Source organism: Pollicipes pollicipes, unplaced genomic scaffold (genome assembly GCF_011947565.3).
Source record: "Pollicipes pollicipes isolate AB1234 unplaced genomic scaffold, Ppol_2.1 Scaffold_3087;HRSCAF=3621_pilon_pilon_pilon, whole genome shotgun sequence".
In the NCBI taxonomy this organism is placed as follows: domain Eukaryota; kingdom Metazoa; phylum Arthropoda; class Thecostraca; order Pollicipedomorpha; family Pollicipedidae; genus Pollicipes; species Pollicipes pollicipes.
Genome location: NW_023596225.1, coordinates 19,227,329 through 19,233,543, shown reverse-complemented (window position 1 = coordinate 19,233,543; position 6,215 = coordinate 19,227,329). Strand labels below are relative to the sequence as shown.

The following is a 6,215-nucleotide window of genomic DNA, read 5'->3' as shown; positions in this document are numbered from 1 at the left end:
AATAAGTCTGAGCATATGTTGGCCACAATAAACAAAGCCACCCACCTGCGTAATTCTCTCGCCCAATCTCTTGTCTCTGGGTTTGACCTATTCCGAAAAGGAGACAAAAGGCGACATTGGCCGTTTCCCCGTTGTCCTACCATCATCATTTGGTGATAAATAGCTCAGGTATGGGCCGAATTATCTTCTTAGTGGCATGTAGCACCAAATAAAAACGTTCCAGAATATACGCATATGCGATAAGCGTAAGAAAGCGCGTGCCCACCCTCCCACCGACCGGCACTTCCCTCATGCAATAATTAGTTTTTCTTTTCCTTGACGCAAAATCGTCTCGACGCCGACGCGCCCTTAAACCCCAAAACCAACACCGCGTGCTAGCTGGTTTACGTCGTCAGAATGTGTGCTTACGCAGCTGCGACACCAGTCGTCTAGGTCTGGTCACGGTTTTGACCCACTTTTCAAGCCTTCGTAATGACGAATTTTCCTTTTCCATGTTAAACCAAAGTGGGAGGCGAAATCCAAGCAACGATGCAATTTTCCAAGAAATACCGCCTGTTTAAGCAACAGTCTAAGTAAAAAAAAAAAACACCAACGATTCACATAGCAGCACGTTTAAGGACTGGCTTCCCGTCGCTGGAGACTGCACGGGACGGCATTGTACTAGATCAAGTCGATAAAGGTTCTCTTAAGCGTGACAGCCAGACCAGGCTGCTCAGGTCAAACATCTCCTCATTCTCAGGTAAGACTCACTCAGCCCGTGGCGTCGTCCGTAATTATCACATTATACGACATAACAGGATTCCACACCTGACGTACGCGCCTCTGATTCGGCGCCTCTCTTCGCTCGATGAGTGCGCACCAGTCCTGAACTCGGATCACAACAAATCGGTGGCTTCATCAATCCCAAGACCCTTAACTGCAATGCACACAGTCAACGAAACCCCAACCTATGGCCGTATTCAAGCGATATACCAGTGACTAGTAATCTCCCTCATTCCCACGATTCGCAATACCCGAGCCGTAACATACCCCACTATATCGAAATTAACGATGCAGTGCTAGTATGCAATATGCTAAACGAGCACGACCAACGTGTACACCACGCACGTCCAGTTCACATCAGTCTCATGTAGAATGGGTGCACCAACCGCACGAGCCTTCACTGGTTGAAGGTTTAACCCCCCCCCCCCCCCCCCCATTCCAGTACCCTGTCACTATCATGAAGCTTCCTCACTACGAAAGTGTTCTCCCCGCGCGCTCACTGCTACGGCGTCCTCTCCTCGCGCTCACTGCAACGGCGTCCTCACCAAGCGCTCACTGCGACGGGGTCCTTCCCGCGCGCTCACTGCGACGGCGTCCTCCCCGCGCACTCACTGCGACGGCGTCCTCCACATGCGCCGGCGTGCTCACTCGCCCACCGTTCGCCGTTTGAACAATTGGTCACGCCACTCATTGTTCACGAGTAGATTATAGTTCACATACTGGCAGTGGCGTTCGGTCAGAAACGGCACGTAGAAGGCGCGCAGCACGCGGCTCGAGCGCGCCGCGTCCAGGAACGGCGTAGAGTGCAGCACGGTCCAGTTGCGCGCGCGGCGCGAGTAGCTGGGCTGGCGCGGCGACTCGGCCGTGTCAGCGTCCACCAGCAGGTGGCAGTGCGCCGCGTCCACGTACCGGCCCGGTTCCTCGGCGTTGCGGTCGTTGAAACCGTCGCGTCGCAGCCGGGTGGCGTTGGCGCCGGCGGTGAAGTACTGAGGCAGCTGGCCGCGGAAGTCCGACTCCAGGAATCCCAGCCGCCAGTTGAGCTCCGGCAGGAAGAACGACGACGGGAACCGGTGCCACTCCTTGCCCACGCAAACGAGCAGGGGGCGGCGCGGCTCGTGCATCTCCTCGGCCGCCAGCCGGTTCAGCTCCATGAAGGCGTCGAGCGGCGCGTGATAGCCGCGGTACTGGCCGACTACGCGCGACAGACAGGCCGCGCCGTACAGCGCCAGCGCGGCCACCGCCAGCCAGCCGGTGCGCTGCAGGTAGTGCGCAGCCTTGGCGCGCACCACCAGGTGGTACCACAGCTTCTGCAGCGAGTCCAGGCAGACGGCCGCCGCCAGGCACACCAGCGGGTACGCCGGGAACAGGAAGCGCTCCTCCTTGTGCGCCTGCGCGCAGAAGACGAGCAGCCACAGGTAGAGTGGCGCCAGCGCCAGCCAGCTGGGCAGGTAGAGTGCGCTCTTACGCGGCAGCCGGATCACCAGGCTGACAACCGCGCAAGCGGGCAGCGCTACCAGCGCCAGCACGAAGCCGATGTTAAAGTTGAGAAACCCATTGACGAAGTAGAAGGAGAGGGGCTCCGTGCCGTAAAGGTTGGCGCCGGTGGAGGAGAAGACATTGTAGGCGACGATGTTGAACGGCGCTGATACCAGGCGGCCGTACATGTCTGAATCAATCTTGGTCATCGGCGCCACCAGAACGGCCAGCGATACCAACGACCACTTGATGAACAGCGCCGGCTGCCGCTGGCGCAACAGCACGTCCAGCGCGATCGGCAGACCGAGCAGCGCGGCGAACGGCCAGCCGACCAGCGCCGACAACGCTGTACCGAAGATGGCCAGCGGGTAGGCGCGGCTGAACCACGCGCCCATCGACAGCATGCACATATACATGGAGAAGCTGGAGGGCAGGTAGGCGGCGCCAGCGATGAACATTGCCGGCCGAGAGCACCAAGAAGCCCAGGGTAAGTCGCCCGACGTTGGCGCCGAATTCCCGGCACACGCCACGGTAGAAGTAGAGACCTCGGCCAGAGAGCACCCCAGGCCGAGCACGCAGCGCAGGAAGTAGAACACCAGCAGCCTGTTGCTCTGCAGCAGCGCCGAGTACAGGTAGCCCGGCAGCGCGTGCAGCAGCAGGTAGGCGTAGGAGCGGAGCGCGTACTGCGGCGCGTACTCCCAGGTCTGCAGGCCGCGACCGTACAGCAGGAAGTGTGTCGGTTCCCAGTAGTTGAACGTCTCGTCGCAGTCCTGAATGTTATTCCAGATGGCCGCGCACAGGCGCGCCGAGAGGATCACCTTGAAGGCGGTGTAGCTGCTGGGCGTCCAGGGCTCCAGGCCGGCCGGCGTCGGCGGCGGAGGGGGCGGCGTCTCGCCGGCCGCCGGCTCGCGGCCTTGACGCTGCTGACGCAGCTCCCGCCGCATCTCCTTCCTGGAGGCCATCTTCCGGTTCCGGGTCGGTGGCGCCATGGTATGCGATGTTGTTCAGGTGATGGGGATGCTTGGTCTGTGGCTGTTGTGCCTCAAGCTGGACAGGCTGAGAAGCCGATCGTCAAAAGCATGTCACCAACTGCTTCGGATGCTCACGAACTTGCATTTGTCATGATTGTGATATTCTATCTGCTGCTCCATCAGATCCCATGGTGCAGAAAGCTTAAATTACAAATAAGCAGCTGGTGACACCAACACTGTAAGCACAGACATGTAGGTTAGCACATAAATAAATGATGTGTTGTTTTAATTTCAAGTCCAAGTTCAAGTTCAAATCCAGTCCATTCCAGTAGCTCAATTGGCTAGAGCCCCTGTTTTCTGGTCCAGTCACACATGGAAGTGTCGGTTTGAGTTGCTTTAGGTGTTCACTATTTGCCACTGACAGGAGTTTGCCTGCAACTGGTGGCAGCCACTGTGCAAAGATATGATAAGTCTGACAAAGGTCAGGTGATGTCAGGGGCCAGGCAACCATGCAGAGCATTGTGGCAAATTAAGCCTTTCCATCAAATTCTGTCATCAACTGGGAATTGCACAATCAATGTTCACACAACAAGCACTGCTAAGTGTGAGCTCTGATCCCAGATATATATCCATTTCAAAGAATTGATATAAATCTTTAAAACTGGAACATTCAAATCATGGTAAAAAGATGGAAGATCAGTCAATTGAAAGATTGATCAGATGGATGATAAATCAAATGAACATTCAATGAAATGGAAGAAAACATAATGACAGTCAAGATCAGCCATGATCGCCCAATGAAGAAAGCAGTTTCTGATATCTGCAGTGTTGGGAATACAAATGAAATGTTGATATCCACTGAACAGCTTTAGTTCACATTTTTGACATATATCATTACCTCTTTTACATTAGACAAAATCTGCATTTGGTATAACCCTCACCCAAAACCCATAATTTCCAGAGGTTATATTTCCTACTTTGTTGTTGTCAGCTGCATTTCATCTGAACACCAGATCTGATGACAGGGAACAGGGGGAAGGGTGCAAAAACTTGCTAAGAAGTTCTGGGGCATGCAAATTGCAATTAATAAGCAATTAATTACATGGAGGTGTTAACTGAATGTGGAGTACTTCTACAGTGGGAATTACAAGTGCTCCAAATGTGGTCATAGAAAAAAACTGCAGAAATTCTGCTCTTCCAAAATATAAACCAGAGAGCAAGATGTATGTTGTTTATTCATGCCATCATTTACTAGAAATACATAACCATGTCATGATAAAGGAGGGGAGTCTGCCATTTCATGATAAAGTATAGAATGACATTGGGTCCTACAATTAACATTTATTAGTAATTCATAATTATGTCATGATAATGGAAGGGGTCTGCCAGAGTATGATGAGGTGTGAACACTGCAACCTACAATTTACAAACCACTTCATAGTCAATTTTGTGATGTAATGTCAGCCTTACTTGGAAATGGTGATACAGCTTGTGTGTATTAGTATTATGACACTCCTGATGATAACAAGAGGAGAAAAAAACATACCAATGTTTTGGTATGCAATCACATGAAATGGGACTGCATGTTGACTTTGGAGCCTAGTGTTTGAATAGTGATCCAAACTGTTTTACAGCAGCATACCAACTCTTGAGCAGGGGTAAGCTGGATCCTTGATGGTTCTTCAGTGAATGCATCTCTTATTCACCAGCAGCATTTTCTTACCAACATTTTCATTGTTAATGAGTTCTATCCAATGACATTCTTGTCTCATTGCCTACAATTGCTTCAAAAGAGAGGGAATATTTGAATGGGGGAATGAGGAATGTCCATATTCATGAATCATTTGTGCCAGTGATGATATTTGTGGCACATCACAGAAATGTTAGGAATTCATCATAACAAAGTGTCCAATTCAAACTTATAATCAAAACGGGTACACATGGATGCTTATTGCACTCTAAATGAACAGTCTAACAAGCCAGCAGTCTTTTCCTCATGGTATGTGGGAACATATTATGCTACATCACTTTGTGCCCCGACATCTTGTCATCTCATGTAGATGGGTATAATCTGATATCCAGTGTAAATGCCAATAACCACAATGCCCTTCAGTACTTGACATGATATCTCACACTGGAGCCATTGTTGTTAAAAGTTAGCCCACAATTTTACTGTCACTGGGAACCATAATTGCAGTGGTAAAAATGACATTTCATACAATCTTTTGGAAGTTCACTGGAATAATGTGCTAAAGCATTGTGTACAAGGTAGATGGTGGAATTTCACAGCAAAACATGCTACATCGATGGATGTTCACACGTGTCCATGCCGTCTGCAGTTGTGAAACCGTGAAGTCACGTGTGCGATTGTGCGGTTTCCGGCGTACGCCTTACACTCCTATAATGGTCTGAATGCGCTGGACCTGGAGCGCCAACCGTGCAATAATGGCATCAGTAATCGCCATATATCTATGAATACTTCTCGCACCTTCATTTACCGCGACTGCGCCATAGCAGTTCAGTTAATAACGCCTTTGCTAACACTCGTCACCCACCGGCCCCCATCCCCCGGCAACGCTGAAGCCCCTGGTGCGGCGATCAGCTGATTAAGCGACGATAGCAATGGTCGCAGACGTTTTCAGCTCATTATATAGTGACGTCATAAGACCACAAGCTGATGGTCAATTGTCAACCTGGTAAGCAGCAACCAAATGTTCAGGGCTATTCACGCACATTCATTGATGATCGCCAGCTGCAACTTTTGTCTGCTTTTGGTCAGCATTCAAACACTATTTTAACATCAGGGCCCAGCTTCGGCTTTGATTGCTTTGACTCTATCATAGTGGCTTTTCGCTGGAGGTGCAGCCTTCCGAAAAAAAGCACGCGCACCTGTCCTGTCAATCCAATGCGCCACAACTTTTGAGTCTGAGCCACATGTATGGCTGAAAAACGTCCATTTTTAGAAGTCGTGAGAATAACTGGCTGGTGTAGAGGTGACAGTTGGGC

The 6,215-nt window shown here is 51.1% G+C and overlaps 1 pseudogene; it reads right to left on the bottom strand.

The window, feature by feature from the left end:
- Positions 1 to 1,203: 1,203 nt before the first annotated feature.
- LOC119090671 (alpha-1,2-mannosyltransferase ALG9-like) lies at positions 1,204 to 5,781 on the bottom strand (annotated as a pseudogene).
- Between the last annotated feature and the right edge of the window lie 434 nt (positions 5,782 to 6,215).